At 35.4% G+C, this 14,152-nt stretch overlaps 1 protein-coding gene across 1 annotated transcript in view; it reads right to left on the bottom strand.

The window, feature by feature from the left end:
* LOC148946959 (uncharacterized) overlaps window positions 1–12,869 on the bottom strand; it is a 154,667-nt gene extending 141,798 nt beyond the window's left edge. The window contains exon 1 of the mRNA XM_089096763.1: window positions 12,815–12,869. The gene's annotated coding sequence lies outside the window, so the exon portion shown is untranslated. The remainder of the gene's footprint in view (window positions 1–12,814) is intronic.
* Between the last annotated feature and the right edge of the window lie 1,283 nt (window positions 12,870–14,152).

Genomic DNA, 14,152 nt, shown 5'->3' with positions numbered 1-14,152 from the left:
GAACAGGAAATCCAACAAACAAGATGGAAATCCAATAAGGATCTTAAAATCCAATATTTTTGTTTCTCAACAGATTTGGTATTCAATAATGATAATGGAATTCCAAAATGGTCTCTAATATTCAATCTAAACTGTTGAAAGTCCAATTTGGCTGTTGATAAACATTACTAACAATTTTTGTTGAATCTCAAACAATTTTTTTAAGCGTTTGAAAGTTTCTGTTTTTGGAATTTCGGTTAATATTAGCCCATGTCGCTCCTTACTTATAGTTGATTACCTCGAAATCTCTGACTAAAGATCAAATCCGTCTTCATTATGGCTGCGGTGATAGCTGCAATCTAGTAAAGAGCGAACCACGGCCAATACTAACCGGAAGTTTAAAAACACATTTTGAAAAAAAAACTGTCTGATGAAAAAAAGTTCCCATTTGAAGCTGATCCAAGAATACTATTTATATATATTAATAAATAGTAAAAGTTAATGGCAAAAACAAATTTATGGGAATTTCGAAAAAGAGCCTGAAACCTTTTTACGTAATTTCAAAACCTTTTGAGGATTTTGACGTAATTTCGTCAAAATCCTGAGGGGTGGGGGTGCAGGGGTAAAGTTGAGCCAATTTTCCAAAGTCAATCGAGAATGACAGTAAAAAATGAAAAATGAGCCATATAGCACCATAAAGTCAAAGGTTTACCAAAGAAAACTGATCGGTTTCTTTGGATGCTTGAATTGTGTAGGTCTATCTTAGTTTTGACAAGATTTTTGAATGTGTTAAATTTCAGCTGGGGTGGGGGGACGCAAAATGGGGTCTTTTTAAAGTTGCCCCTCCGCCTTCTACATAGCAAACTATGTCCCTGCTGAAATGAAACACCTCGAAAATGTCATTGGAAGAAAATAGAAATTGCACTATTTGAAACATCATGGTCGACCACCTTATATAGGATAATTACAGTCCCCCAAGTTCAACAACAAGGAACATCACTTTTTTGCATGGGAAGCATTGATGTCTTATTTTTTCCGCTAGTGGGTGGAAAGTGGCACTGGAAATAGATAGATAGTATTTAAGGGCTTCCTGGATTTTACAGTCCCTACCGGCGGCGATGATCTCCGTTTTATGGCCCTTCAGCCAGAAATTCCAATGGATGGTTGGAGGCCAGCCATCCTACACTTTTGCACCCCCTTCCTGTTTACCTTCCCTAGATTTTCTCAGGTACCCACTTAGTGCTGGCCGACACTGGCCAAGCTTACAGAATCACACCACTGACCCCCATTCAAAACAAATAACCAGCGACACCAGGACTCAAACCCCTGCCCTCACGGACAAAGGGTTTCAAATCTAGCAATATATATGCATATATATATATATATATATATATATATATATATATATATATATATATATATATATATATATATATATATATATATATATATATATATATACGTAATACAATAGTTTGTATTGATTCAAATTGTTTCTCCGTCTTTGCTAATTTCGCATTCAACTAGAGCAGATGGAGCTTTTTGCGAAAGTTCAGACACAAATTACGATTTCCCTCCACATTTCCGGAATAAAATTAGCGTTGGTTTTCTATTAGTAAATTGAAGTGGGTAAACAGAATACAAATTACTTAAATTTGGTCAATATAATGCCCCCAAATCTAGATGTAAATCAAATTGCCTAGGAACATTTGCGTTCAGAGAATGCTAAATATTACAAGGAAAAATTCTGGGATAAAAGCAGGCCAAAAAAACTTTTCAGAATCCTCCGTACCGACTTTATGCTTCAGCACACTAGCCATAATAAGAGTGCCCTCAAATATCTATGCCATCAAAGAGTCCTCTTGCCCCTTGTGCTCCTAAAATTTATTGGATACAATTTCTCTTTGATCCAAGGTATTCGTTGATAAACGTTTTAATTTTTTTTTCCTTTTAACCCTCCAGATTGTTACTTTTATTTGGGCCATAGATATTTTAGATTGCTCCAATATTGCTGTTTTGATAGATTATTTTTATTTTTGTATTATTGATTTTGTATTTTGTATGTTTGATTCCTTGAATTATTTTGATTATTAAACGATTCTTTTTTCTACTGCAGAATAGGATTTGTTTAGTATGTGCTTTCAAACAGAGAAAGAAGCGAGGAAGTCATTTAGTGACCACTTCCTCTTGCACTTGTTAATTGATCCGTTTTGTAGACCAATTCTTATTCTTTAAACTTTATCAGGAAACATGGATGATAAAATGTATGTGGTTTTGACGAACTCCAATCATCGATAAATTAAGGGAAAAGACGTAGCTTGTATCCCCGCTGTTGAACAATTGCTTAAAATATTGATTGGTAGCCCTTACCCTGGGGCGCGTTTAGATTTTATGCTTAGAACATTCTTCTATGCTTAGAATGACTTTGCCGAGTGTTACATGTAAGTTTCAAACAAATACTGAAGAGGTCCGTTTGTGCATAGCTTATTCCCCAATGTGCTAAATTCAAATTAGGGACAAAAACAGAAACTGGCAAGAAAATTATAGCGTCAAATCTCATTGCTAATCAATTGGTAAGTTATAGATTTGATAGTGTTCAGAATTACAGTTTGGTTTTAAAACATCGGTTCAGAAATTGAATAGTCTGTTCTGTACAAGTTCTAAACAGTAAAACCATGTCAAGTTTCGGAATTTGTTGGCAATATAAAATAGTAAAGGAAAAAAAATCAGTATGTTCACCCGTATCAAGTGTATCTAATATCTTGGGAACGATTTGGGAGTCCGAGTTAAAAAGTTTCTACAAGTGTATGGGGGGGACCTCCTTGTTAAGAAATCTGCTTGTAGGGAAATCTTCCCCGTAGGAAAAATAGTATCTAGACAGAACCATATAGACCTCAACGAAAACAAAATATTTTGAAGATTAATCTCCAAGTAGCTTATATGGCATGTATACTGGGCTGAACTGACTTTTGAAAACAAAATATTAAAAAAATATGGGTTGTGCTGATTCATCAAACTCCAAAATAGGCCAAACGTTGTTTTCTCTGATCGGTTGAAACTTTCAAAGAAAGTAGACTAAATCAAGGGAACCTTAGCGAGAACAATAAATTTTGAAAGAAAACGTGGTTATGTCAGTTCATAGCGCGATTCTTTGCTTTGCAATGATCTAGTATAAAATTTCAGGTCATGTACAGACGTGTCAACTCATGAATTTTTAAGGGGGTGAGGAGCTAAGGATATTTTTTATGTATTTTTAATCTGAGGATAGAAAAAAAGGCGTTTTTCAAAATCTAAAGGAAGTAATTTCTTCCAAATGAAAATTGCAAATAACGGTATTTTTCAAAACCTAGGAGGGGAATCACCCTTCCCTACAATTGATACCCCCTGGCCGTAATGAAACCTCAACTAGAATCAGGGCCAAAGGTAGCTTAATTAAGACAAAAAAACAAGAAAACAAATCTAGTGGTATTGATTTTGGAATTCCCATTTCTTTTTCTTTTTTTGTAACACAAAAAATAGAATTTTTTTTGATAAATCACCTTGACTTGAAATTTTATAAACAGACAAATAGTTACAACAAAGAACAATGTAAAGATATTATTTTAATAATGATAATAAAATGGTGGATCAAGATAGTTGTATATTCAAGAGTGTCTACAGGAAAGGGAACAGGATGGCTTTAGCCCTGTAGAGGATCAGAAATTACGTAGATTCTCAATTCATATGAAAAACAATCCCTCTCCGCACAAACAGTTTTCAATAAATCGCAAATGACGCTCTGGCACTTAGAAGGTTGGCGGGTTGAGCCCTATTCCTGTTTGGGGTAATTTATGTCCGTTTTAATCCTGAATTGATTATTCGTTTTAATTTTTGTTTGTTCTAGGTTCATTTATTCATTTATGCAAGTACATACTATCTTTACGTTTGACGTGATTATTAATTTTAATATCTGTTCGTTTCGGGTTTCATTTATTCATTTATAGTAATTTCTCTTCGTCTTAAGTTTGAGCAATTACATGACTGTATTTTTGCTCTTCTTAGATTTTAATATGGTTGTCTGCTTTTCTTTACAAACTTTTGTTTTTGGAATCTTTTTGTATTAATTAATACCATAATTTTTTTTTTTTTGTACTTTAAAAAAATGTTAATGCATCATATATATCTACTGTAAGAAAAAATCAAAATTGTTTTGTGTTTTCAGCAAAATGCTAGTTCTTCAAACTTCTTGGCATATAAGAAATATTAGCTGTCACTGTCAGTTTATTTGTACTAACTTTATAGATCTATACCACATAACCCTCGAAACGAAAATTTAGTCTGTTTTAAGTTTCAGTTTAGCTCTTCACGTTCAACAGATTTTTTCTTTTTTTTTATTATTATCATTATTATTATTAACTTTTGCTATGCCGTTACTGTAAGTTTTACTTCTAGTCTTATTTAATCTTTCACACAAATGAACTATAAAAAAAGGAGTTTTTTTTTCAGTCGAAAGTAAGGTGCAACATTGAAAATCACAACGAACAGAAATTATTTCGTATATAAGGAGGGCTGCTGCCTCCTCAATCCCTCACTTGTTACGCTAAAGTTTTAGTGCATAATAAGCTTCTTACTTAAACTTAACGCTAACTTAACGCTACCTTAACGCTAACTTAAACTTTAGCGTAAAGAGCAAAAGATTAAAGAGGGGGCAGCCCCCCCCCCCTATACGGAGTAATTTCTGTTCGTTTTAATTTTCAATGTTGCTTCTTATTTTCAGTCAAAAAAAAATTATTTAATTTATGATCATTTTTCGAACAATACCCAGGCCTCAACAAAGATATGATGTGGGCTGCCCGCTCCATAAACTTCACCCTCGATTTCTTGGAGTAAAATCATATGCTTCAACAATTGTAAATTGATTGGTAGCGTTCCACTTTTTCTGCTTAAGAACTAAAACGTTGGATTATAATTAAACTGTTGGACTAAATCTAAATATTTGGTCAAAATTTTCGATGAACATTAGTTTCGTTGATTAAGTCCTTAATAATATTTCACTAGAGAATTTCGAGTGGACGAAAAGGGGTATCATTGTTCCTATGGATGGACATTTTGCGTGACTTTTCATCTTCTACGCGGCTGAAGCCATCGTGACCTCTAAAATAAGGTTCTCTGGTGTTTAAATGTATTAAATACATGCAATTAAACACATTGAAACATTTTGTATAAATAGGAAACGAGAAACATTACCATTTCAAATCGCTGAATAAAAAACTACTAGTAGCACTGGCCTGCCCCCCCCCATTTGGAAACTTCCTGGCGAGGCCCGTGATGCACCGCCTCACTTTTTCCACCTCTATGCTGTTAGACATAAGTTTACCCCATCCCCCTCCCCAAAACTCATTCTATATTTATCTGAAGGCTCAATGATAGCTGGGATAATTGGGAATTAAAATGCACCCTTTGAGGAGTGTGTCCCCCTCTCCTGCAAAATGACCCACCATCCCTCCTTCATAATGACTGATTCGCACTTGCACATCACAGTGTATAATTTAATTTACGAAACATCAAACAAATAAGTTTAGTTAAATGAATCTTTAAAATATACACCAGAAACATTTTTTGTAACAAGGAGGAAGGTATCACCCCACAGCACCCTTATTCAGGCTTAGTCTAAAAGAAGGGATATAATAAATTAATTCCTAAGCCATCCCCCCTCCCACATACGCCTTTCTATATTTATCTGAAGATTCATGGAGAGTTTGACAATATGGGTATTGAAATGTGCTCTTTTAGGTTATCTGATCCCCCACCTGCTTGCAGAACGATCCACTTTCCCTCCTTCATAATAGCTAATGCGCAATTATACATCACTAAACATAATTCCATGAAAAACCAAGTGAATTATCTTAGTTAAATAAAGCATTAAGATAAATGTCCAGTACCAGGAGGCTGGGCATCGCCTGGGCCCTGTCACTCGACACGCGGCAGTGGTTTAATATATTTAATTCTCTAACTACGCATTAGCATAACCATCGTGTTATTCCTTAGTTTTAAGTCATGAGGTATCAAATTAGCAATTTCAATTGAATTAAGAAATTCTGGCGTGAATTCAATTTATCCTTCCTGTTGATGCATCAGAGAATCATTTATTTTATGGCATTTTTTTTCTCCTAAGATTCGTTGTGATTTTCACTGTTGCTTCGCTTCTAACCGCATATTTCGTTTACGATTCTATGTAATCATCCCTGTCGCTTTTATTATAAACTCAGATTTCTTTGTCCATTATTTTCATTTAGATTAGTTGTGATGCTAGTTTTAACAATTCTTCTAGCCAAAAATCTCGTTTCCCTTTAGTTTCGTGCATAATTTCCTGAGAAATTCTTCCATGCCTTTTGCTTTAGATGTTCGGATTCATTCAGTATCATCTGTAATTTTGCATGACACCATAGATCCCTAAAAATATTCTTTCCCAGCTTTTCCCTAATCGTTAAATTTTTGCTTTAAATTGCATTGCTATATAAATCAGTAACAACCAGGAATGTTCCAATGCCTATTCCCTCTGAAATATCTAAATTACACATTTGCATAATTATCGTTTTATTCTTTAGTTTCAAGCCATAGGGTGTAAAATCAACAGTTTCAGTTGAATTAAGAAATACTAGCGTTAATTCAATTCCTCCTATTTATCCTTTTATCCTTTTATCTATTCTTTCTATATTTTTATCTATCCTTTTATCTATTTATCCTTTACAGACGCTAAAATTACACGTTCGTTTTTCAATTGTAATTTTTGAAACATCTAAATTACGCAATAGCATACTTACCGTGTCATTCTTTAGTTTTAAGTCACATTTTCGATTGCAATTCAATATGATTTTTGTTGTTACTTGTTTCATGCTTTTTATTTAGCTCTTTAGAGTAATTTGTCATCTTGTGTAATTTTGCACGTGTCATAGATACTGAGAATCAATTATTCCTTCCTGTTTATCCTTCACAGACTTACGTACGCTAAACTAGCACGTTCCTTTATTCCGTTGCAATTTTGCTTTGTCTTCTAACAGCAGATTTTGTTGTGAAACATTATGCTTTGCAATTCAATGTGATTTTGTTGTCTCTTGTTCCATGCCTTTTTCTTTAGCTGTTCAGAGTTATTTATCGTCTTGTGTAATTTTTCATGCGTCATAGACACTAAAACTGGGACGACCATCTCAGGGTGAAAATGATGTAATTTTGCTCTTGAAAAGAATACAAATAAAATGTCACTCACAAGATTGTTTTCCCCAAAAATTAAGGCTCTAAACGAGTTTTCTCATACTCGTGACCAACATGGCAGAAAACCACTTTCAAGTGGTACAAACTTTTGGTCATCAATTGGGGACATCAAAAAAGTGCACTATAACTTTTGATTTTCATTAGAAAAAGCCCTTTCTCGATCTTTTAGGATCATTGGTTTGATACAATCACCCCTGTGAATGAAGAACAAACAAACAAATACACGTCCGTGATCTTTCTTTCGACCAAAAACAAAATTCTTCATTTTTGTAGATAGTAACTTGAAGCTTCTACAATAGGGTTCTCTGACATGCTGAATCTGATGGTTGACTTTCATTAAGATCGCTTGACTTTTTGGGGTTGTCTCCTCAAGGACGTATCCAGGATTTTTTTTTCGAGGGGGTAACGAAAAAAACTTTAAAAAAAAGACTAAAATCTGTTTATATGCATTTTGTTAAGTTTCCATGAGTCAAACAACAATTTCGGGGTGTGGGGGGGGGCTTGGGTTAAAAACTGCAACTCCCCTGGATACGACCTTGTGTCTTCTCCCTTTTCCGAAAATTAGGCAAAGTTTTCCAGACTCTTAGTCTTTGATGGATAGCATTAAACTTGATGGATTTTATATGTTTGGTATCAGCAGGAAAAGCGAACTGTTTTTACATATTAAAATCCCCTTTCTTAGGGTTTTGGTTACTATTGGCCTGAGTCACTCCTTACTTACAGTTCGTCGCCACGAAATATTTGGAGTGTGCCGGTTAACCGTTACAGTTAAGAATTTTGTTGAGTTAATACATGAGATTCCCATAAATTCAAGGGAATATTGCCTGAAGTATATTTCTGAAAGGCAGCAAAATACAAGTAATCAGCCAATAGCCTAATTTGATCTCAGTGACATACACTAGTAATTTTTCTATTATTATTATTATTATTATTATTTTTGCAGTGGCCAATATGTTCGACGGGGTTAATCTGTTAGATACTATTTATAAATTTAAATCTCTTACGTAAAATCCTTATGTACCAACATTCGGATTTTGATTCCATATTCTTTTCTTTGGAAAAACGTGGATATGAGGGGTATTCATCTCTGTGCCACTCTCAAAATAAGCGAGCACTCGCTCTCTACTATCTGGGCTAAGATTTTGCGTCTCATTATTGTAATATAAGACAAATAAAATACCAAGTATTAGATCAAGTCTTGATCTATCTATCCCATCAAGGTCATTAGATTACAGCGGGGATGAGGGACTGTAAACTTGTAGTAAAAGGTTTTCGGCCGTGGAAAACCAATCGGCTACTTATGAATTTTGCCTTTGGAACATTTTGGTTCTATTTAGCAAAAAATTATGTTCAGTAGCAAAATTGCAGAAATAGCCCCCCCCTCCTCTACATGGACACCTACAGATTTTGCGCCGTAATGCACATAATCTCTTTCCCCTATGAAAGACCGAAAATACACAGTTAGTGCAAGGTATTACAATGTTAGGAAAAGAAGGACAGCTTCCTGGCAAAAAACCTTTCTGAACTTTCCCCACCCACAAGAAAAAAAAAGGTTAAGGGTTTCCCTTCCCCAGGAAGATTAAGGCGAGTGTTCTTATCCCTGTGTGTAATGTTCGGTTAGTAATGTTGTGTAGTCTTAACTATGTCCCCTAATATTTAACTTCATCGAAATTAAATCAAAGCGTATTTTTCATAAATTGTTTGCCAAGACTTAATTGTGTGCATTGGTTTTTCGACAGGATTTAAAAACGAAGCCAATAGCATCTCTTTCCTGTGCATTGTCCAAAAGCCAGATTTTCTCACCGTTTGTGGGTAATTGTTACTGTCTTAAAAATTAGTGCCTGTGAAACTCTTTTTGGATTTTAAGCAAATTACAAGGCGTGGCAGGATAGATAAATTTGATCTTTTATTGTATTACAAAATGGCTATAGAATTAGCGCCAGGAAGTTTAAGGCTGCTCAACTATCAGAAAAGATTATCTTAGATAAGTAACTCGGAAAATAAAGAAGAAGCATCCCCACAAACAGAGAGAGCTAGATGCAGAATTCTTCCTAGGGTCACTGACAAATTGAGGCACAAACATAATCTTTGAGGTGTCAGAGTCTCCTCAAGTTTCCTTAGGACAAACAAGTTTAACTTTTTATCCCCCTTCCTCCCTACAAGGTTTTTGGTTGTTGGTTCCATTAAAATGTGAAACAACATCCCTGAGTAACATGGGCACATTTTTTTTTTTTTGGGGGGGGGGGGCTTACCTGGTCTAATAGGCACTTCCAATGCTGTATAATTAAAATCTCAAAACAAAAATATAAAAATATAAGGCAGCGTCATGCAGCCAGGGAGGGGCTGGCGTCCCTCCTCCCTTATGGTCGCCCTTTCCGAGTAATAAAGTTCACTGCAAACTGAGCTTTTAATAAGATTGTCACCCTTTCCATGGAATGAGCTATTAATTTTAATCTTCACATTTTTATTGCAATAGGCAGCAACCCCCCCCCCCCCCCCTCTTCAAATTTCAACAGCCTCTTGAATAAATTTTCTTTGCAGGATTAATTCATTTCAGAGTGAAGGTCTTCTACTGTGAAGGAGCCAGGGAAACAGCCTATAGGGGCTAGAGACGTCCCATGGGTGCTTCTAGAAGTTGTTCCAAAGGTTTAAAAACATGCTGTCTGGAGAGGGCGAAAATTTGAAAAAGTGTTTGGCTACAAAAGTTTCAGGTTTCATGGGCGTAGGGAAGGGGGGCATGGGGGCAGCTGCCCCCCTCCCTGAACTTCAAATTTACGCTAGATATTAACGAGAACTTTTCGTATGTTCGAATTTTTCTGTTGGACGTTCACTGGTAGATGGTTGAAAAAGCTGGAAATAAGCAGAAATTTCCAGATATCGATTCCGATATCGATATTTAAGTTTCGATGTTCAATATTGATTTGTAGTCCGATATAAAGATATATCAAGTTCTATATTTAATATCACCCAACTTTAAATCTACGAATTGAATTCTTAGTACAGGAAGCTGTTATCTAACCGTAATGTGATTTGTGTCAAATCGTTTTTATGGGGTTTATGTTTTCTGGAACCTGGACGTAGGATAGTGGGTTTATTATATTAAAGTATATTTTTAGATTTTTGGTGACTATTGATGAATAAAGATGTCAAAAGGTAAGATAGAACTTACTGGCGATGTGAGGTCTTGTGAACTGCCGATCTAACTTCAGCCCTCCCCCCCCGTCCATCCCAGAATTGGCTGCCCCCTAGACAAGAAGCTGCTTACGCCCATGCCAGGTTTCCTTTGAATAAAATAGCGTAACAAGGCACAACAAACGAAAATTTATGGTTAATCTTTGGAATCGACAATTTAAACAAAAAATTCTGGTTAACGATCGAAAATCGACAATTTAAAAGGCCCAAATAAGTAGGCCTAACATCGAGAATACCATAGTATGCCAGGAATTTGCAAAACTCTAATGACAATATGTAGACGGCAGTAAAATCAAAGGCTGCAAAGTCACTTGTCTTCAATGAATTCTGATTATCACCCCGGAAAAAATTACTCTTTGTATCATGTATAGCAGTACAGCTATACCAGTGTCGGGATTGCCCTCAGCAGTTGGGGAATATTTTTTTCAGTTCAACGTCTATTCGGTTACTATTTTTCCACTCAACCAGTTCCTGGTGGCTTTCTCAGAATTTCGACCCGGTGTTTTTGGGGGTTATGGAGGGTTGCATAAAAGGAACAGAAGGGGGACCTGTTACGCTCTAGTCCCGTTTGAATCTTTAAAAATGCACCTGCGCCAGAATGTTCAATTTTCAATCAAATGAGCCACCACCGAATTTCCAACGATCAATTCTTCAATATGAAGTGGCAGGGAAACAAAAAACAATAAAAAACAAAAAAAAGCAAATAAATAATACGTTGTATGCCGATTGTTCTTTACTTGGGCAGCTATACTCTGCTGCCTTTGACTATCGTGAAACCAACCGTTGGAAATATGGTGAAACAAATACAGTAATTTGCCAAAATTTATAACCTGAAAAAAATCGGAAAAAAATCCTTTAATGTTAAATAAATTGAATGTTGCAATCTGAATGCTCGATTTCGACTGCTGCTATCACCACCTCGCAACCTATCAATTCATTTTTATAAGTATGATACGAAAAACAGTCGATATTGTAAGCGATATCTAGTGACAGAATTGCAGGGAGTACAAGCAGTAGAAGATTCAACAAAAGCACCATACTTAATCACTCAACAATTTCTCAAATAATTAGAACAAAAAAGTTAGACTTTAGCATAAATAGAAGGGGATTGAGGAGGGAGCAGCCCCCTCCCCCAATATACGAGCTGGTTATTATTGCCAAAATTACTGTATTTTGTCTGATTTTCGTTTGCTTTTAATAGCACATCCATGGTTACCCTAATTGCGAGAAGGGCTACTTCCCCCTCAAACACGACTCTTTAAACTAAAATTTAACTTTTGCAAAGCATTGCTTTGAAAATAAAAGCTCATTTAGTGTATTTGCTTGTATCAGCGTGTTTATTATATCAGCATGAATAATAGACTGTGTTGTTGTATGTACTGTAATCAGAGTTTCACTTTTATTAAAGATTTGGTTTCTATTGACAAGGGTTACTCTTTAATTAAAATTTGTTACTACAAGCTATTTGATCCAAGGCTCTCTTAAACATCAAGGAGTCTACCGATACCTCCTTAAATTTCTGCTTTTTAGATTTCACATTAATATTAGTTTAATATTCGTATAACAATGCTTCGAGAAAGATAATCACCTCTGAAAAAATACACCACTTCAAATACTTATTAAGAGGGGTGGTTGGATCTGAAGTATAAAAAATTTATTATATGGTCATTATCTCAACGGCTATTAAAATGAGTTCTTTGAATAAATCTTCTTCTTTTCAATATGGTCCAAATTTATATATAAATAGGAAAACGAGTAGGATTTCCATTAGAATTTAGGCGAAAACAAAGTTCCTAGTAGCCCCTGCTCATTCCCCTAGGAAATTTGCTTTTGGTTCACATGATGCACCCCCCCCCTTTCCATTTTTTTCGAAGGTAACCACAGAGGTCATTACTTACTTTGGCTTACTTATACTAGTTTAGTCAATGATACTTTAAAATTTGATTAGTTTCAAGGGTCTATCGACGGTACATAACCTTAAAGTTCTATGTAGAAAAATAATTCCACAGTTCTTTATGTGCTTCCAAAAACTTATTTACAAAATCTTCCAGTTCTAGAAGGGTTGAATTACATTTAGGCACTGTTTACTGTCACTGAAAATGGTTTTGAAACTAGATTAAATATTCTAGTTAAATAACTGTAACGTATCCACAAAACGCTCAAATCATTAGGCTATTACGAGTTCATAATATTTTTAAACTTCTATTAACGGGTGCTAAGACCTCACGAATCATTTATAAATATCTTTTTCCCCATGAAATTGCAATATACAACATAATGAACAAAACTGAATCTTCAATATACAGATATCAGGATATAAAAAGATAGATGTCTATAAAGCTATCGCTCAGTGGCTGCAAAGAAAACGAAAACAAATATCACCAACACTTACCACTAAGATATTAATACAATTCCTAGGCTCTCAACTTTCCCTACCTAACTTCGAGAGATAGAAAGCTCAACTAAATCATTCGAAAATCTTGGCCACGGTGGAGTCTGGAAAATTTCTCCGGAACCCAAAAGCCGTGATTCACTGTCGGAAAAACGAATTCGCACAAAATGGTCCCAACGGGAAAGTTCATGACCAGCAGTTTTCCCGCCTTTATTGCCGAGTGGGGGATCACTTCTTCCCTTATAATTGAAAGCACAGAGGGAGATATAGTTTTAGTCGTTAGGATCTTAGATTGACCGTAAAAAGATTCGATATATCCTGTTAAATAAATAAGCGGAGAGGAACTCCATTCTTCTGATAGTTCAATCTTCTCGAAATTGCAGAAATGCAATTTCATTATTCGCGGCAATAAAAAAAGTCGTTGAGTGGCAGAGAATGGAGTAACTTGTTCTTATGTTGTTTTTAATATTGTAAGAAAACAACTCCATGAGTAAATATAAGATTCGAAGGAGCTATGGAATCACAAGCATAGGTTTTTAATTATAACTTCCAGGCTTGTCACTGCACTAATTAAGATAACGATCTAGAGAATAATTATAGAAGTTCCGAATTTTATGGATTGGAGTAGTTAATGAAAAATAAGAATTTTTTTTAATTCAACTTTTTTTAGTTCATTCTTTCTACAGACTGCTTCTGAAAATAAATATTTGCTTTTGCCAGATAGTGCTGCCTAAGTGAAGAGCGATGTATTACTTTTCTTTTTTTGCCCAGGCCACTCCGTAAGGAAGGAGTTTTCGTATAAACTTTGAAGGGGGCTCATTTGATTAAAAATTAAACGTTAAAGTGCCCTTTGTAGGAGTTAAAACGGATTAGAGGGTAACTAGAACCCCTCCCACTCCCATGCCCTTTTTAGCTACCCACTCAGAATCCTAAGACATCCGCTCAAAATTTTGAGATATCCATTTTGAAGACAATTATAGTCGAGAGGTCCAACAACTATGCCACCAGAGATGGCATGGCCCCAAAGCTCCTGAGATAAGAGCTTTAAATTATCCTGGATGTCCGAAAAGGATAATGGTATTAAGGTGGAACTTTCCGAGCGTGTTGAGGGGAGAGTTGAAATAAATCGAAAGACACTCTTTGTATCCAGGCCGTCAAAAGTTCATGTCCGCAATGACTCAGGAACGACTAAGGGTACTAAGTTGAAACTTCCAGGGAACGTTGAGGGGGTTTTGAATTAGATAAGAAAACACTACATACATCCAGGTTTTCAAAAGGGCATATCTGCAATATCTGAAGAACGGCTAAGAGTATTAGTTTGAAACTTTAAAGGAACTG

Source organism: Artemia sp. Qi Xiang Cuo, chromosome 11 (genome assembly GCF_049724085.1).
Source record: "Artemia sp. Qi Xiang Cuo chromosome 11, ASM4972408v1, whole genome shotgun sequence".
NCBI lineage: Eukaryota > Metazoa > Arthropoda > Branchiopoda > Anostraca > Artemiidae > Artemia > Artemia sp. Qi Xiang Cuo.
This window is presented reverse-complemented; position numbering and strand designations above follow the sequence as displayed.